The following is a 20,594-nucleotide window of genomic DNA, read 5'->3' as shown; positions in this document are numbered from 1 at the left end:
AGGTGCTCATATCCAACCCATAACCCCCCGGTTTATGCCAATCTGTGGGGTCTGGGAGATAGCCACACTGCCCCAAAGTCACAGGACACAGGAGAAGGCTCCATGCTGGGAGATAAGGCTGAAGGACATGGGGTGGGGAGGGCTGGTTCAGGTGAAATGTGGAAGGAAAAGTTGTCCGCCTGTGGTGGGCTCTCCAGGAGGAGGGCAGCTCAAGATCCAAGCATTTGCCCAGCCAGGACCAGTGACTACAGCCTGATCAAAGACCTCCTCAGGTGCAAAGGCCAACTTGTGAGAGAGGTGTTTGTCATGGGAAAGAAGGAGGGGACTGGAACAGGAAATGGGTGTGGCTTAGAGATCTGCCTATAAGAGGGAGAAGGGCTAGGGGTAAAAGATCATCCCCACCTTCCAGTTTACAGGGTGCTTACCTGTGCATGGCCTCTGAGACACGGAGTAGTGAATGGGGTGGATTCATTCTTGGAATGGATTGGAGGGCTGTACTGGTGGAATAGGTGTTGTCATCTGCAATCTGACACAAACCCCAAGGCTCTCTGCTTATCAGTCCGTTTAAGTATTTCTACTCTCAGTACTGAGCAGTTGTGCGTGGTTAGCAAAGCTACAGCCTGAAAACTTCCTACATGGGCAAATTCAGTTTTCTTTGCAGTGTTTATTTGTTTATTTATTACATTTATATCCTGCCTTTCTTTCCATGTGAGAAACCCAAGGCGGCGTACCTATGGTTCCCAGGTGGTCTCCCATCCAGGCACTGACCACACCTGACCCTGCTTAGCAGGGAGTTGGCCTTATGTTCCTTCAGGCCGTGTTGTAGCATGCACAGTCTTGATGAACTGATCCCGCTAGGTGAAGAAAACCCTTTCTCTGACTAACAGGCAGATTCTTGAGGGTTTGTTTTTTCACTTGCAAAGGGGTGTTGTAATGAAATGGTGCTAGTTTTCATAACAACTTTCCATTTTATGATCTAAAAGGGCTTTAAGTGTGCATATTTGGAAAAAAAATAGAAGGAAGAATAATATTATTTTTCTTGGCAGACTGAGCTGCATTGAGGTGCCTAATAGCCTGACTGCTATTTAAAGGCGTGGCATTGGCTGATGAACTTGACAGTTTTGTTGATTTCGAGGCAGGTCCAAACTTTTGTGTTGGCTGGCTTACCTTCACTTTTGTGGTGATACTAGATTTCTTTTTCATTTTTATCCCACCCCTTTCTCTAAGGAGCTCAGGGTAGCATTCAGAGTACCCCCACATCCTCTCAGCAGCGCTACAAGGTTGTTAGGTTGAGAGATAATAATTGGCCTGAGATCACCAAGTAAACTATATAGCTGACTAGGGATTTGAACCCAGGTCCCCCTGGTCAAAGTCCAACACTCGAGTGTTTAGTGGGGGATGGGGGGGATCAGACCCCAGGTTGAATTTGGAACAGCAAACAGAAGCTAACTATTCCCTCCTAGCCCTCCCTCCAGTGCTTTATGGGAGACCAATTGCTACTCATTTCCTATGTCTGGTGAAAACAAAAACCAGCCTCAAGCAGGTTATGAAAAATATCATTAATTTAATTTAAAATATTTCTTAATTGCCCTTCACAAAAGATTCAAGGGCCTTGTACAAATGTGTGAATAAAATTAGTTCACACAACATAATAAATGCAATTTAAAACAAATAAGCATTAAGACATGCAATTAAGGCAAAATCCAAAAAGCTAAAAACAGAATAGGGCATATCTACAAAAATAACCTACAATCTAAAATGCTGCTTGGGAGTCACGTCGCTACCCCTTAGGGCTCTCTCCTCCTGCAGAATATCTTTTGCCTTGTATCGGCTCCACAAAACTCATTAATTAACCAGCTCTTCCCAATGCATCAGATTAGACCAGCTTTCCCCAACCTGGTGCCCTCCTGATGTTTTTGACTACAGCATGATGTGGGACCAGCAGATTTTTGAGTGCTCTGCTGTGAGCCTCCATCTATGCTCAACATGTATATTTGTAATTAAAAATTAATTTTACAAAATGTCATTAAGTCTCCAGTGACCTCCTTCCAAAGGAGACGAAATGCAGGTAAGGCACTGTGTCCCTGAAACTTCTCACCACTTGGAGAAATGGGGCATGTATAATAGTGTTGTATTTATTATTCATTCCAAACATCTATTCCCTGCTGTTCCATCGTCAAGAACCTGCAAGACTGCTTAACATGAGGATAAAATTAAACAATTCCAGAGAGATGTAAGAGGTACATAGGAAGAACAGCACTGGGGGAACAGCTCAACAGCACCAGCTAGGCTAAGGGGCAGCAAACAATCTCTTGCCCAAATAAAGCAGCAAAGTCCTGAACTGTTATCCAAGCCCTGTTAATGGGAGAGCTGGGAAGGTCCCCACCAGCAGGGAGTTCCACAGTTGAGGCACTAATAAATAAAAGCCCTGAACATCCTTGCAATCCAGATAAGTTCTGATGGCAGGAAGATGCAAAGCAGAGACCCAGTGTATATGATGATCTGTCAGCCTTCTGCAACCTGGTGCCCTCTAGAAGCTTTTGACTTCAACTCCCATCTTCCCTGACCACTGGCCATGCTGGCTGGGGCTGATGTGATTATAATCCAACAACATCTGGATAGCACCAGGTTGGGGAAGGCTGATCTCAGTGAATCTTCTTATTAGAGAAGGTGGTCCTTAAGGAAATACTAGTATGAAGCAAAGCTGTAATCTCTGCTATGTCAACTACTGGCTTAAAAAGTAAGAGTCCATCAGTCTCAAAAGGAGGCCACAAACCACTCACGCCATTCATTCTGACCTCCCCAGTTTTCTCCTTTTTCATAGTCTGTCCTGAAGAATGTATCCTCCTTCAATCATAATGTGAAGTGAATTGAAGCCGGTTTCCTTCGCCGTCTATCTGGCTGGCCATGCCACACGAACATGCCAAGCCCCCCTTAAGCAGCAAACACAGAGTTCAGTCAGCCAGTAACCTAATGAAGTGTTGCAGTGCTAACTCTACTTGCTGAATCCATCATTCCTTGATGCAGCCCCTCCTAAATGGCTTCATTATCAAAAAGCAAAACTGCAGCCATTTGTTGTGGCTAGCTCCTGAAAGCCCTCACTTGGAGGCAGAGCAGAATGCAACGCCAGTTGAAGAGGTGGCCCTGGGATTTTCAAAGGGACCTCCAGGCTATCTGTGAGTTTAGTCCAAGGATGGGGAATCTGTGGCCTTCCAGATGCTGTTGAGTCCAACTCCTCGTCTCTCCCACAGTTATTGGCCATACTGAATGGGACGGATGGCAGTTGAAGTCCAACAACATATGGAGGGCAAAAGGATCTCCATCCCTAGTTTAGTCTGTATGTCCTGATGTGTTTGCACTTGTAGAGATGTGTTTCCTCTGTATTTGTAGCCTACTAGTTATCTCTTATATTTTATCATGCCCTTTTCCCGAGGAGATCAGGTTGGTTGCACAGCATATGTTTTATTTTCACAACAACCCTACGAAGGAGGCCAGTCATTTCGTGAGCCTTGTGGCTGAGTGGAAACAGGAACTTAGGGAAGCAGCACACTCCCTGTTCTGCCAGTTCCAGTGTGTCTCTCCACCTCTCTCTTCTGAAAACAGGGGGCTCATGATGCTAGTCAAACCCCACCCCCTTTTTACTGTAAAACCTGGTGGGAGCAACTTGAGTGCATTTTTTAAAAAAAGCCAGCTTCAAAGAGATTTTGCAATTGATCGGCAGATCAACCCGTTCCCCCTCCAGATGTGGCTAACGGAAATGCTTTGATCTGGCATCTGGTAGCTGCCTTATCTAGCTCAGCATTGTCTTTGTTGGCACTTTCTGGCTGCAGCTCTTCAGGGTTTCAGATTGTGTTTGTTCCCCAGCCCTACCTGGAGATGCTGTTGGGGACTGAACCCAGGGCCTTTTGCATGCAAGGCATGTGTCGTGCCACTGAGCAACGCCTCTTCCCCTCAGTTTGGACCTGGGTCTTTCTGGGCCAACTCCAGCTCATCTCTGTGACTCTAAGCTGGCAAATTCTTACAAGGAGAACGAGCACGTGCCCGGGTTATCATTGTGGGAGAGAATGAAGTTCGCAAAAGCTTTAATTGAAGTGCTGGCTGCTGTTAATTATATTAAAGAGTGAGAGGGTAAGCAACGGGCTTTTTATTAGCTAATAAGGATTTCAATTTTTCCACTCTTTGATGTTTGGAAGGCTAATGGCTGCCAAATTAAAATGGTTTGATTTCTTTCCCCCCTCCCATCCCCAGCCAACTTGGTTAAGAGCTAGTGAAGGCAGTCACCTGGGTTGAAGTGAGGGGGGTGGGGTGGAAGAGAGAACTGAAATGGGGTGTGTGGACTTTGGAGACAGAGCAGGGAATTGATTTTGTGGAATGAAATGATTTTGCCCTTTTTGCATCTCTGGTCTGCCCAGCAGCAGAGCTCTCTTCCCACCCACCCCCACAGCCTGTGCTGTTGCATTAAGAACATGTACAGTAACTCTGCCATTAAAATCATTACCCTGCTGAAAAGGTTCCTTCCCCTACTCCTCCCAGGACACCATGCCAGGGTATAGGGCATTAGGGCCCAGGGCTGAGAGGGACATTTGCTCCCATCCTGAGCATTCTCCAGGCACCGCCAAGCCCAGGAGGAGGCCAAGGCAGTGATGTCTGACCTTTCCCCCCAAAGTGGGCTTCATCAAGCTGATCAGAAGGCAAATGAAGCTGGCAGCGGGGGGAGGAGGGGGGAGGGGGGAGGGGGGAGGATTTGCCATTTCAGGTTTGCCATCCGTAAAAGGATTTCAGAGAGGGCGAAGGATGGATCTGTGGCTGCCTCTGCAGTAAATAAAACAGGCAAGGAATGAGCATGGCTGGCTGTATAGAGAAGGACAGCCTGGCTCACAGCGAGATCCATGCTCTGTAACTTCCCAGTTTGATGGATCGAGGTGTCAACTTGCACAGTGGTGAAAAAGGAGGACAAAAAGGGGCATCGCTTTATATGTATAGATGCCTGTTTAGAAATCATTGTTATCATTTATATAGATACACGGCAAATCCCTCAGTAGTAGTGGAGGCTGGCTAGGTGACCTGTGTGCGCCTGCTCAGTCTGTTGCTAACTGTGGACAGGCAGCCTCGAGACCCCTTTCTTAAGGTTCTTCATATGTAGACTGGACTTGGACCAGAGAGCCCTTCAAACAGAGGATCACTTCAAATGGAGGGATGTCCGCTGTAAAGTAGGACACGTGGCCACCCTAAGACTGGATTACTGTAACGTGTTATTATGTGGGGCTGCCCTTGAAGATGACCCAGAAGCGGTGATGGAGGTTGTTTTCTCCCTGTTCCCTCCGCATCCACTTTCCTTTTGTGTCCTGTACTTTTAGACTGTGAGATTGAGGGTAGGGGCTGTCTTGTTATAATTTGAACGCGTGTAATTCACCCTTCTCTGAATTTGGCAGTGCACTTTTCCAGCCATATGCTAAAGCAAAGTGTGTATAAGAATGCATATAGTCTTGAAAACAACATGCAAAAATGCATTATATTAAGCACAGCTCTTATGTTCCTATGTACTGATCTTTGATCGAAATAAATTTATTCATTCAAGGAAGATAAAAATATTAGGGAAGATATGCTTTGCAAACTTGTGTGTGTTAGGCAAAACTGCATGCAAAATGTGTACATTAAGAGGAATTAGCCCTAAAATGCCAATGCATTTTGTGAGAACTTTTTTTAAAAAAAAAGAATATTGCAAACTGATGTGAAAATGTGGAGAACGGCACTTAAGACTGGAAAGATGAAAGTGAAATAGACAGATTCACCCATCTGTAGCCTTCGCCCTGTATTTTATTTATTTATTTAAAAGCATTTCTAAACTGCTTCTTAAAACAATCTCAGGGGGGAAGACGGGGGATGCATCAGGCTTTGAATGGACAAGGTGGGAAACATCTGATGGTTTGAATTCCTCCATTTCCAGCTCTTCCATCAAGGAGGGAAACTTCCACATGGACTGAGCAGCCCTATAGTTGAAGCAAGGGCCCCTTTAAATGGGCTTGGCTGCTCCTTGGTGACCTGCAAGGGGAAAAGGTGTCAATGCCTGGCAGTGCCTAGGGTTGGAAGAGAGTTTTGAAACTGATTGGGTTGCAGTCTGAAGGAGGATGTGTTGAAGAATTTGAGCTTGCTGGGGGTGGCTTGGGGGTGGCAGAGCATCTGCCTTCCATGCGGAAGATCCCAGGTTCCGTCCCTATCCTCTCCAGGTGAGGTTGGGAGAAGACCCTTTTGGAAACCCTGAAGGTTTGCTACCTGTATTGAGCCAAATGGACCAGTGGTCTCACTTGGCACAAGGCAACTTGCTGTGATCACATTTAAACCAGCTCTTTATTCAGAACCATGAGGTATGGGATCTTATCTCAGTGGTTGAAGGCCTCATGTTCAACCCTGGCATCAGGTAGGGTTGGGAAAAGAATGCTGGAGGGCGAATGCCAGTCAGTGTGCACAATGGGGGGGGGTAACCTTTTTTGGCCAGAGGGCCACAATCATCCTTGTTTAACCCTCTGGGACCCATGTGCCAGTTGTGGGTGTGGTCACCCCACCCTCTTGCACACACAGACACAAGTAGGGCACATGCAAATACTCACAAGACACCCACACAGAGGCACACAGCCCCCCTCCTCAGTTGGTTTGTCCAGATCAGCTAAAGAGGGGAGTGGTTATCACCCATTCTTCACTCATCAAATGACCCATCTGATGACCAGTGGAGAGGGCAGTCTGCACCCCTGACAGGGTGCTGGGCTGGGCAGAAAGGTTTAAACCTCTCCACTCACCCCAGCACTGTATCTAATTGAATTCCTCCCTTTTTTTTGCTGCTGCCACAATTAGGGTTGTAGGGAGCAAGAAAAATTTGCAAGGGGGTTTGGATAAGTCCCCCAGGATAGAGGTTAGTACCCTGGTGTAGGCAATATGGAGCTGGATGGCCCAGTAGTTGTACCTGGTAGCTGGAACTAGCTACAGTGGTAACTAGGGTTGCCTGGTTCATAGGCCTGGTCTCCAAGAGGTCTTCTGTGTCTTTAAAAGTTGTGCAGGGGGAAGGGAGAATTCCACCATGTGGTTTTTCTCATTACAGTGTTGCAAGAACACCTGCACTTGGCTGACTCTCTCTTCTCCTAAAGATACAGGAACAGTCTCAGGCCATGAACCTGGCAACCCTAGTGGTAACTGATACTGTTGTTTGTAGTAGTTATTCCTAGTAGTTGGAGAAGGGTCATAGCTCAGTGGCAGAGCATCTGCCTTGCATGCAGAAGGTCCCAGCTTCGATCCCTGAAGGCATCTCCAGGTAGGGCTGGGAATGTCTCCTGTCTGAAACCCTGGAGAGCCACTGCCAGTCAGGGTAGACAATATTGAGCTAGATGGACCAATAGTCTGACTTGCTGTAAGGCAGCTTCCTGCATTCTTATGCCTGGGGGCCAGTCCTGCCTGTGCAGAGTCATCCAGCTGTAAATAATAAGCAGCAGAAAAGAGAAAACCTTTCAAAGGTGGCTGCGAACTTTCTACCACTCAGGAAAGGGGGGGGTAGTGGAACAGGCCCCAGTGCTCAAACTCTGCCCAATCTCCGAGAGGAACCAAGCTAGGGAAAGCAGCTGACAGGATAATTCTCTGTTTCTCTTTTTTCTTTTGGAAAAAAATAAAAATAAAACCATTCTCCTCCTTTTCTTTGCGCCTGCAGTGTGGGAAATGCAAAGAGTGGGAGGGAGGAGAGGCAAAAACTTCAGCTATCAATGGCCCTGCCTTGATGGGAATAAAATATGCACTGAAAGACATTAAAATGGAGTAAATAAAAGAGATAAAAATGGAACGATCAAGCCGGGAACTACTTCTCCTCTGATTAAAAAGAGAGGGGAGGAGGAGGGGGGCGGCGGCGGAGGGGGTGCCCCAGCCCTTGAAGAGGCAGCCCTGCCGCAAGAACAGGAGGTTGATAAAAGGGTCTGTGGCTGCCTGTTTGTGGGAGATAAAGCCTGACTCCAAGCGCTTGCTGTCCTCAGTCCAAGCCTTACCATCAATGTTAATACAGCCTGACAAACTGGCATTTAAGATAGAATAAATATAGGCTGGTTCTGCTATTACCTAGACCTTATTAATCTGCTCACAGGCATTTAAATGGCGTTAAAAATATGGAGCTTACCACTCAGTGCTTCAATAGCTCTCCAATTCATCACATTTCTCTCTTTCTCTCCTCCCCCCCCTCCGCCCCTTGAGCTATTGTTTCCAAGTCCCTGATGACCTGTATTTTCCTTTAGAGCAAACTTTCTGATAGGGTGCGAGGGCAAAGGCACTTCAAGGGCTGGGGGTGGGGTGGGGTTGGGGGAAAAGACAGGTGGCAGCTGGTGTAGAGAGGCATCCATTGGATGCGTCGACACGGCAGTCAGGAGGCAGAAGAAGAACCGGGATGGCAGGACTTTGGGGAGAGGGTCCTAGCTGAGTGGTGGAGTACTCTTTGCAGGTGGAAGGTCTCCGGTTCAGTCCCTGGCATCTCCAAGCAGGGCTGTGAAAGACTCCTGCCTGAAATCCTGCTGCCAGCCAGTGTGGACGCTACTGAGCTAGGAGGTCCAATGGGCTGACTCGGTACAAGGCAGCTTCTTGCACTCCCTGCATCGGCCTCACCATAGCTCAGTAGCAAATCGCATCCTTGGCAAGCAGAGCAAAGTTATGGCGGCAAAAGCTGCCATGCACCCACCCATGAAGTGGATCCTCGTCCACAAAAGCTTAGGTGAAAATGCATGTACATATTTAAGGTGCAACATGTTCTTTGCTGTTTTTCGTTACAGTAGGTGTCTCTTGTGAGAGCCAGTGTGGCATAGTGGTTAAGGTGTTGGACTATGACCTGGGAGACCAGGGTTTGAATCCCCACACAGCCTTGAAGCTCACTGGGTGACCTTGGGCCAGTCAGCCTCTCAGCCTCAGAGGAAGGCAATGGAAACCCCCTCTGAATGCCGCTTACCGTGAAAACCCTATTCAAGGGTCGCCATAAGTCAGAATCAACTTGAAGGCAGTCCATTTTTTCAGACGTCTGTAGTGTTGGGGCCTTGACAAGAAAGAAAGGGTGTGGGTGCGGGGGGAAAAGCAGGTGCTCCTGAGGATTGAATTCATGTCCCTGCTCCCGAAACAGTGCCCTTGGAGATGCACCTGATTACTCCAGCCTGCAAATGTGCTGGCATGGAAGCTGGAATCTTGCAGTTGTCATTGGGCATCTCTTTGGGGGCATCCGACCCCCCTGGCTGTATGGCTCTCCTCCTGTGTCCCCGCTCCAAAGAGCCTCCTCAGACCTATGCCTGCTTCTCCCACCAGCCATTAACAACCCTAATGATTTCCCTCCACTGAACTGAGCCGCTTAAATAGCGTCTTTAATTGCCCCCTTTGATGTATCTCTCCCATCCAGGCTTTACTTTATAAGAAAGACGTACAGTCATTAAGAGAAGCTCTTAGCAGAATCAACTATTAATGAGCCAGCCAGGCCAAGGCGTGATGATTCCCCAGTTCTCTCGCCTGCTGGAATAACGTGAGGCTCCCTAAGGATGCTGCATTGGCACATCCAAGGGAGCTGCCGCCCCCACCAGAGGATCTGCAGAGAATGGCACACGATTTATTACAGCCTTGAATGCCATCAGCAGCTTATGTACTAACACCAGGGTCACAGGTAGGATGCCGCTGAATACCAGTTGCTGAGAATCACAAGCAGAAGAAGTCCTGTTTGCACCCAGGTCCTGCTTGCAGGCTTCCCATAGGCAACTGGTTGGCTGCTGTGAGAGTATGATGATAGACTAGACGGGCCTTTGACCTGGTCAAGCGTGAATCCTCATATGTTCCTGTGACATGATTGGCTGGGTGGGAGGCAGAACCCTTGGCTCTTTGACTATTCTCGGCACTGATGGCCTTTGTTTCCCCAGTTTTTGTCGTGCCTGCCTATGGTATCAAAGACCCATCTGACAGTGTGTGGCTGTGGTTTAAGGGTAAGACCAAAAGAAATATCCTCCTGCATCCAGCCAAAGGCCCACCTAATACTTTTCTCCTGTTCATCCTCTTTCATCTTGCTGTTGGATACTGCACTTTAAGAAGGATGCAGACAAACTGGAACGGGTTCAGAGGAGGGCAACGAGGACGGTCAGGGCTGGAAACAAAGCCCTGTGAGGAGAGACTGAAAGAACTGGGCATGTTCAGCCTTGAGAAGAGAAGACTGAGGGGAGATACGATAGCACCCTTCAAGTACTTGAAAGGTCGCCACACAGAGGAAGGCCAGGATGTCTTCTCGATTGTCCCAGAATGCAGGACACAGAATAATGGGCTGAAGTTGCAGGAAGCCGGATTTCAGCTGAATGTCAGGGAAAACGTCCTTACTGTTAGAGTGGTATGGCAATGGAACCAGAGACCTAGGGAGGTGGTGTGCTCTCCAACACTGGAGGCCTTCAAGAGGCAGCTGGACAGCCATCTGTCGGGGATGCTTTAATTCGTATTCCTGTGTTGAGCAGGAGGTTGGACTTGATGGCCTTATAGGCCCTTCCAACTGTACTATTCTGGGATTCTATATGATTCAATGTGGCCAGCCAGTTGCTTCTGAGGAGCCCACCAGCAGGGCATGGAGACAAAAGAAATTCCCTCTTGTTTCCCCATTTCATCGGCACCTTGCCCCATTCCCAAAAGTACCCAAGGCCAATCAAGCTACCTGAGACAGAAAATCCCACAGGTGCTTCTCCCCCACCATGACAGTAAAAAGACAGTGAAGATGAATTCAGTCAGGTGTGGGGAACGTTGGGCCAAAATGTGGCCTTACAAGGCTCTCTCGGTCTCCAGGCCACACCTCCTCCCTAGCCACACCCCTCTCTGGCTTGGCTTTGTGCTCTTCCTGACTGTTTTCGCCTGGATGGAATGCATCCTTGCACTCTAATAATGCCTCGTGTTTCTCTGGATGGAGGACTGAAGGCGGTCTGTGAGTGCATGTAGGAACTAGCTCACTGCACAAGGGCAAAATTAGCATTCATTCCTCTGTCCGCTTTTGCCTTTGGCCAAACCTGTTGAAAATGGTTCTCCCCACCTGAATGAATTCATGCCCTTTTCTGATGCCTAGAAATAGCCTTCTCACTTTGCCTAATGGTAGGACCAGCCCTAAGACAGGTGAGTTCACCGGGGGAAGGGGGGAGAAGTAAGGGAGTTAGAGAATGCTGAGCTTTGGGGGAGGTGTGGGAGCAGACCAACACCATACGTTTACAGCACATCCAGTGCACACCAGACATACATCTTCCCGCAAGAAACCCTGGAAACTGTAGTTTGTCAAGGGTGTCAGGAATTTGTAGCTCTGTGAGGGGAAAACCGCAGTTTCCAGAATTCTTTGGGGGGCATCCTGGGATTTAAATGTGTATTAGATGTGCTTCCAATGTGTGGTGCAGATCTGTGAGCAATAGAGGCAGAGAAGCAGGCAGGGAAGGAAGGGGATGCCCAGAAAGGGGGGAGGAGGAAGCCCTCTTGGCAAGCAGGCCTGACTGATGCTTTTGGAAGCTGCAAGGAGCGAGGGAAGGTGCCAACGAAATGTGTGGAGGACAGAGGGGAAGAATGCATGAGTGAGCAGAAAAGGTGAGGATCTGGATGAGCTGTTCTCATTAGACATATATTACTCATCACAAGCTTCTGTCGCCTGCCATCTGCTCCTTGCGGCAAAGTCAGGCGGGCACCATCAGTACAATATTGAGGCTCAAAGGAGCCCTGCTCTTGCTAGCATCCCTCAGCTGCCCCAGGGTGAGCAGTGGGAAAGGCTCTAGGGTAGGGGCGGAGAACCTTTTGCGGCCCCAGGGCCACATGGCAATAGTGGGGGGGGCAGAGGCAACAGTGGGTGGAGCTGACATTCTGCTGTTGGACTGCATTACAGCTGGGTTCACTGAAGTGGACAGAAGTGCTTGGCGGACCTTGAATTGGTTGGCCACCCCTGCGGTGATGAAGTCATGGAATCTTCCCCCCTAAGAACACCCGGTCAGCACTGAGCCTTGCAAACTCAACCTACTTAAGTGACTAAGGGGGGGATCAAATTGGAAGCCCCTCATTTCTCCATCAGTGATGAGAAGCCAATTCCCGTAATAATTAAAAATATGAACCTCAGGACAGCCCCGCTGGATCAGACCAAAGGTCCACCTAGTCCAGCATCCTGGGAAACCTGCAAACAGGCCATCAGGGCAACAGACCTCCCTGGTTGTTGCTCCCCCCCCCAGTAGCTGCTGTCTTAAGGTAGACTGCCCTTGAACATGGAGGAGCTCCCATGTAGCTGCCGTGACTGATCGCCATTGACAGAGCTTATAATATCCCTTTCCTCACGCACTCTTAACTCTGGCCATCAAAGGGAATGTTAAGTCCTTTGGGAAGCTGCTGCTGCTGCCTTATCTGTGGGAGAGACTTAATGGGAATGCTGCGGAATCTGCTATCCGGAATTTCACTTTCAGCCAGGCTGTCGGGGGCGGGGCTCACCAGCATTGCTCTGGTTGACAGGTAGCCTGGCATGACCTGGCAGTTGGTTGTTCAGCTGAGAAGAAGTCTCTGCTCTAGGCTGCAGCTGGAAGACCAGCATCATCATCACCACCACTACCATTACTATCATCTCCTCCACCATTACTATCATCTCCTCCTCTTCCTCCTTATTCTTCTTCCATTTCTTTGAGCAGTGAGAAATTGCAGGGGCACCATGCTGGTCATTGACCATAACAATAAAGATATATATATTCTACAGGCACAGCATTTATCCAGATCTGGTTCCCTTTGGAAGGAGTTCACTGGAGGCTTAGTGGCATTTTGTAATATTTGCATTTGTTTTCAAACATACAGGTTGAGCACAGGTGGAGGCAAATCTTAAACCAGGAATGGGGAGCCTGCAGGCCTGCAAATGTTGGTGGATTACAACTCCCATAATCCCTGACCATTGGCCATGCTGGCTGGGGCTGATGGGTGCTAGAATCCAACAACAGCTGGAGGGCACTAGTTTGGGGAAGACTACTCTAGGAACAGGAAGCTGCTCTATCCCAGTTTGGACTATTTATCCCTGTAGTTCAGTATTGCCTACTCTGACTGTCAGCAGCTCTGCAGGGTCTGGGGCAAACCCTGCTATCCATCACCTGCTACCTCCTCCTTTTGAGCTGGAGTTGCCAGTGCTTGAACCTGGGACTTTCTGCATGCAAAACAGATGCTCTGCACCTGAACCTTCGTCTCTCAGCAAAGGATGTTGTTCTTAAAAGGACCCAAAGCAGCATTCATCGCGAATGGATGGGGGGCAGGAGGAATATGCTGGATCGCAGCCTCACCTAACACGCTGCTTTCCAGCTGTATGGACCACATCATGCCCATGCTGTCTGGGGCTGGTGGGGTAGTAATCCAAAACAGCTGGAGGGCTTGAGCTCTTGGTAAAGGCTTCCGGAGCAAGTGCTTGTGCACTCATGTCAAATGTACCCTGCAAAAAGTTGCCATTTAAGTGGCAGGTATCTAAGTGATGCCACCATCTGCATGCATGTGCATGCACAGTGTGCCAGTGCGCAGCACATTGCACAACTGCAGCCATTTCTTTCATCCTTGGTGGCCTTTGATCTTCAGTGGGTTGATCTTAATGACCCACCACAGCATCTCATTCCACCTGGTGAGGAGTTAACAGCCACAGAAAACCACAAAACAGCAACACACGGTCTGGGGAGTGTAAATGCATGTTTGAACTGGGGTGTGTGTGATCTCATGACTGTCAATAATAGGCTTGGATCCACACATCAAGGAGACGGGGCTGAGCCCATCACTTTTCTTGCCCTGGATCGTTGTGGGCTGATTCTGGGGCTGCAAGAGAGAGAAGTGTTCCCAGAGAGCAGAAGAGTCATTTCTGACCTCCTATGGGGCTGCGTGCTGTGCATTTGGAGAGCCAGCCTTTTGGCCGCGAGAGGGAATTTGATGGTCTCAGCCTAGTCCCTAGTGGAGATCTGGCCACATGACAGGATGGACACATTTCACAGGCACCTGTGGAGAGCAGCTTGGGAAGGGGAAGACATTCAATTCAGTTTGCATTTAAAGGCCAGGCTACCTAATTTGCACTTTCCGAAGCAACACGGGAACCAAGATGCAGCCACCCTTTGAAATTCACACTTCCCCCCAAATTTTGCAATGCAGTTCTCCAGCCGAGTAATGTGTACTCTGATGTGTACAAAACTGCATAATCTTCTATGCATACTTCAGTGAAAACAACAAACAAAAATGCATCATATTATGGGGAATTGCTTTTTGCAAAAAATATGTATATGAGGCAAAACTGCATGCAAAAAAAGTATGTATTAGAAGAAATTAGCACTAGAGTGCTGATGAATTTTCACAAGGACTTTAAAAAAAATCGTAAACTGATGTGGAAATGTGGAGAACGGAACTTAAGACTGGAAAGGAGAGAAACCGAACTTGACAGATTCAACCAACCCTAGTGGAGAGGCAAATTGACAGTGGCAGGCGAAGAGGTCGGCCATCCAAAATTGACACTAGAAGCTAAAATGATGAAACTGAGGTTATCATACTTTGGACACATCATGAGAAGACGTGATTCACTAGAAAAGACAATAATGCTGGGGAAATCAGAAGGATAGTGGAAGGCCTGCATGGCCTAAATTATTAGGGGCATTATGCAAAATCCATTTTATCTATTAGTTGCAATGTTTTGGGCTGTTCTTTGCTAAGGGCACCAGGTAGTGTATTATAAAGTCACTACAAGTGGGATTTACAATGAAACATTTCAGAGTAAAGTGTTCCAGTTCAGTGCTCTGGGCAGCCAACCATGCCCTCCTCCAAGAGACTCCATTCCATCCTGCCTCCCACCTGGCTTTCCATTTCCCTCCCCCAACAGTCAGTCAGCACGCTGTGGGCAATGAACATGCCCAGTCCTCATCGGACTGCTTTTGCGGGGGAAGGTCCCCCACTGACACTTTGAAAAATATTTGTTGCTGAAAACCTTGGGGTTATTCCAGGTGGGGTGATACCTCCCTCTTCTGTGGGGTTGACACTGTTTGGACTGCATAAACTGTTGGAATGTATGAGGTTCAACTCCAACTTGGTGGGTTGAGGCTGCATGGGGTTAATATGGGTAGCTAGAGAGAGCTAGACCTCTTGCTGGTATCCCTTTGATCCTCTGCTGTCTCTCCCCTTCCTGCTAGGCTGATAAGCAAAGGAATGTTGATCCCAGTTCCTTCCCGCCTTTCTCAGTGTCCTCTTTCTCTCGAGAGGGGAGCAGACATCTTCTCTTTGTCTCTCCTCTCAACCAGGATGAGGGCCAGCACTGGGACCAGTGCAGGCTGCTCCAGCATAGCCAGTTAGCTAGATATAGAACTCTTTCCTATCAAGCATGTACTTCCAGAATAAAGTAGTTATTTCTTATTTTAAAGCTTAAAGTCTCTGTCTGACTAATTTGTAGGGAAGGTAGAATCTTAGCAAAGATTCAAACACACACACGTAAGCTTGCTCAATACTCTCCGTTCCGCAGCGCTACGCAACTCTGCTACGCATCTCAATAGAGAAATTCCAACATAAACAATAGCACTCATGCCTAAATATTAAATTTTAAAATTTTAAATTTGAAAGATGTCTTGTTTTAATGTATTTTAAAGTCTGTTTTTATGACGTTTTAAAGTGTTTTTAGTGCTTTTGTTTGCTGCCCTGGGCTCCTGCTGGGAGGAAGGGTGGGATATAAATCAAATAATTAATAAATAATAACTGTCTGCCAGGATTCTGTGTGCTCTGAGCATGCCAGTCCTCATTGGGCTTGTTTTCCCTCTGCTGGGGGGGGGGTTCAAAGGGTTTTTTCCTACTTCTACAGCCTTGGGGTTTTTTCCTAAGGTTATACTTTCCTCTTGTTCATAAATCGTGCTATTTTTTAACTACATAAGGACCTGCATTCAAAGAATTAAATTCATTGTTGGTATGTATGATTATCTTCCTGGTCAGAATCCGCCACCTACCTCCCCACCACTAATTTAGCACCCTCAGGTTTGTTTCAGAGACTGCAGAAATGTTTCTGTTAGACACATGCTCAAGGGAACAGCATGAATGACAGCCAAGCAAGTGTACTTAAGACTAACAGTGGGGGGCATTTACTTAGCAAAAAATGCATGTGCTGTCAGCATTAAGAAAAAATACATCATGACAGTGAGCAGCATAATATCAACAATAAAATTTACATTCATAAAACAAAATACACCACAAACCAGCAGATCAGATTAATACATCGACATAGTGGGATTACCCCTGAGGGAGCAACTGGATGAACAGTACCTAAATACCAGTAGTGTAGGTGCGTGACTGATGTTCATTGTGAGTGCATCCCAAAAAGCAGATGCCACCACACTAAAGACCCTGATGTTAGCAGATGTAAGACTGGCCTTGGGAGCATATGGCACTTCTAAAAGGGTCTCTCCCAAGGATCTAAATGCCTGGGCAGGAGTACACAGGCTGTGGCATAGCCAGAGATCACAGAATCATAGAGTCATATTTGGACAGGGATAACCTGGCTTCAGTTGTCCATGCTTTGGTAACCTCCAAATTAGATTACTGCAATGCACTCTACGTGGGGCTGCCTTTGAAGACGGTTCAGAAACTGCAGCTTGTGCAAAATGCAGCGGCCAGATTGGTAACAGGGACCAGACGGTCCAAACATATAAAACCGATTCTGGCCCGCTTGCATTGGCTGCCTGTATGTTTCCGAGCTCGATTCAAGGTGCTGGTTTTGACCTATAAAGCCTTACACGGCTTGGGACCGCAATACCTGATGGAACGCCTCTCCCGATATGGACCCACCCGTACACTACATTCAAGATCAAAGGCCCTCCTCCGGGTGTCTACTTCAAGGGAAGCTCGGAGGGTGGCAACAAGAAAGAGGGCCTTCTCAGTGGTGGCCCCCAAATTATGGAATGATCTTTCTGACGAGGTGCGCCTGGCGCCAACACTGTTATATTTTCGGCGCCGGGTCAAGACTTTCTTCTTCTCCCAGGCATTTTAGCATGTTGTTTTTATATTGTTTTGAATTTTAAAATTGTGTTTTAAATTGTTTTTAAAATATGTTTTTAAATTGTATACTTGTTTTAATGTTTTTGATTGCTGTAAACCGCCCAGAGAGCTTCGGCTATGGGGCGGTATACAAGTGCAATAAATAAATAAATAAATAAATAAATAAATAAAGGGGCCTGTAAGGCCATTGAGTCCAATCCTCGGCTTAATGCAGGAATCCAAATTAAAGCATAAGATAACCTGATCCCATGTTGGGGGGGGGGGCAGAGTTTAGTGGTAGAGCATCTGCTTTGCGTGCAGAAGGTCCCAGGTTCAGTTCCCAGCATCTTCAGGCAGGACTGGGAGAGGCCCCTGTCTGGATCCCTGGAAAGCTGCTGCTGCTCAGTGTAGACACTGCTGAGCTAGATGGGCATGATGTAATAAGAGCCTGCTGGACCAAGCCGATGGCCCATCCAGTCCAGCAACCAGTTCTCACAGTGGCCAGTTCAGATGCCTATGAGAAGCTTGCAAGCAGGGCATGAGCGCAACAGCATTCTCGCCTCCTGTGGTTCCCAGCGAATTGTATTCAGAAGCATATCAATGGTCTGATTCAGCATAAGGCAGCTCCCTGTGTTCCAATGATCAGGGCTTTATATATCAATGGAAATGGACTGCCTTCAAGTCGATCCTGACTTATGGCGACCCTATGAATAGGGTTTTCGTGGTAAGTGGTATTCAGAGGGGGTTTGCCATTGCCTCCCTCGGAGGCTGAGAGGTAGTGACTGGCCCAAGGTCACCCATGGCTGTGTGGGGATTTGAACCCTGGTCTCCCAGGTCAATAGCAAGACCTTAAACCTGGCCTGGCAGCATATTGGCAGCCAGGGCAGCTCTTTCAGCACAGGTGTTAAGGTGCTGTTGATAGGACACGTCCTTCTGGCTGGCTGGCTCCAGTTCCCAGGCAAACCTTAAGGGAAGCCCCACATGTAGCACATTGTAGTAATCCAATATGGAGGTTACCAATGCCTGGACTACCATAGATAAGCTATCCTGATCCAGGAATGGGTGCACTGAAGTTACTCGGGTCCTAGCCTCTGAAGTCCCTTGGGCCTGCAGTGACAATGGTGGATCCAGGAGCACTCCCAAGCTACGTGCCTGCTCCTTCATCAGGAGTGCTACCCCATCTGGAGCAGGCAAGTGACCTATTCCCTGGGCTGTATGCTTCTCCAGGCATGCCACCTCTTTAACCATTATGCCCCAGCAAATTCTTGTGTCAGGGAGCCCATTCAGGTCAGGTCCAGCATGTATCATTGGGAACGCACCCACCACCTTACTGTGGGTCCTGAGAACCGGCCCTCAGAAAAGAAGCCAAGACCCAAAGGAGGAAATAAAGGCCTCATGACACAGCATGGCATCCCTCCCATGCCACGGTGACTGGGGGTTCCAGGTCAGTGGGGCAGTGGAATCTGCTCCGAATTTTAGTCTGTACTTTCAAGGAATTGCCAGCTGGACTCAAATGCAGAGAGGATTCTACTGCCCCACTGACTTGGAGCCCCTAGCCCCACTGCTTCCATGGATGCAGCTTAGTTCCCATTGCTGCCTTCACTTGGATGCATGAACCAAAGCCTTCAGACCAGCCATGGGCCCCCAATGGCAGACTATAATCACACACGGGCACATTCCTCTCTGGACAGAGTAAGGTTTGCTCATTTGGGCTTCTCTTCCTCCCTCTCTCCCTCTCTTTCTAAAAGAGAAAGCTCTTCTCTTGGTGATAATTATTGGAAAGTTCAGAGCAGAGAGAGAACGGAGGGGGGAGGGAGGGGGGAGAGAGAGAAGGAACCCAGGGAAAGCGAGTTATTAAAATGCATGCACACAGCTTGCCTTTGCAGCAGATGTTGGCATAATTAGAGAGGAAAAAATTATGAAATTAATTTGTGGTTCAATGTAAATTTCAGCAATGGGGGGAAAAGCGTGGCTCCAATCACCTCTTGTGCATAGATAGCAGCATGTGCCCACACTCACACATGCACACACACACAACAGCACACACCAGCTGCTGGGGAAGTGGTAATTGTCAGAAGGTATCCAGGGGGGAGAGATGGGCATGAAAAACAAGGAGAGGAGAGAAAATGGGAGGAATTATTCATCCTCTTAAAGGTGCAGGCACTCTTTTTTGGGGGGGGTATAAGGATAGTAGGACTGAACTGCCAAGCCTAAGTGGGGGGGGGGAAGGATCTGACAATGCGCCCAAGCCTCTTTAAGACACAAAGCACAGGATGGTAGGAATTCCATGGGTGTGTGTGTGTGTGTGTGTTGGGGAACACAGGAATTTGGTTGAGGTAGTCAAATAGACATGGAAAAATCCAAACAGCTATCTACACTACACATATGGAACAGACAGCCCCATCATTTGGGTCATTTATTTATTTATTACATTTCTATCCCTCCTTTCCCCCAAAGCACTCAAGGTGGTGCACATAGTTCTTCCCTCTCTCCATGTTATCCACACAACAAGACTGTGAGGTAGGTTAGGCTGGGAACCTGTGACTGGCCCAAGGTCACCCAGTGAGCTTCATGGCCTAGCAGAGATTCTAACTCTCGTCTCCCAGGTCCTAGTCAAACACTCTAACCACTATGCCATACTTGGTATCACCAGTGGGGGAGAACTTTACCAGGCCCTTCATCCTCTGTTCACCACATGCCCTTTTCAACCCATGGGGCACAACAGTGAATGAGGATTTGACCACAATGCCACCTACACCTTCACATAGCAGCAGTGCAGTGTTAGGCTCCCATCCTAAAATCCTTGCCTTCAGCATGTGCATGGATTCCAGAGTCTATCCCAGATCCTTTCTTCTGCTGCCTCCACTTGCCCTCCTGAGCCCATATCAATCAGCAAATGTGATTTTGAAGCTGGCCCCAGGGATAAAAAGCATGCTCATTTAAATGTCTTTATGCATTAAATTGCTCTGTAATGTGAATGTAAAACCTGCATTGGATAGAAAGGTACATTTGATCTGAGGATGGCGATCTTTCCATATTCACAGAGTGGCACAATTTAATAGCAGGTGAGAAGTTCAGAAGCGTTGCCTACATTAAAACACCGAAAGAGTTCTGGGAGGGACTCTGTAACTAGGATGTGGAGCTGTTCATTGAGCTCTAGTGCTGAATTCCAGAGGGAAGGCTGTTTACTGAGAGAATCCACTGTGCGTGCTGACTAAAGATGATGTAAGTATAACAACAACAACAACAACAACAATAATAATAACAATAATAATAATAATAACAATAATAATAATATTTATTTATTTATTTATTTATTTGTTTGTTTGTTTATTAAATCAGTATTAAAGACAAGGAATTCATAGGTTTGGGGAATTGGCTCTTAACCATACAAAATTTCTGTAGGATCCTTTACTAGGGGCAGTCCAGCTCTGTAAAATGATGGTGCTTATATATATTTCTCAGCTGTACCTTAGACACAAGCATGGACAAACTGTGCCTAGTAAACCTGCCATGTTTGTGCCACACTAGATCTTCAGTGATCCAAAGTGGGAAGAAATCAGTGTTGCCACAAAATTCACAATCTGGTGACCCCAGGTCTC

Source organism: Rhineura floridana, chromosome 13 (assembly GCF_030035675.1).
Source record: "Rhineura floridana isolate rRhiFlo1 chromosome 13, rRhiFlo1.hap2, whole genome shotgun sequence".
Lineage (NCBI taxonomy): Eukaryota > Metazoa > Chordata > Lepidosauria > Squamata > Rhineuridae > Rhineura > Rhineura floridana.
The sequence above is the reverse complement of the archived record's forward strand: the minus strand, read 5'-3'. Positions refer to the sequence as shown.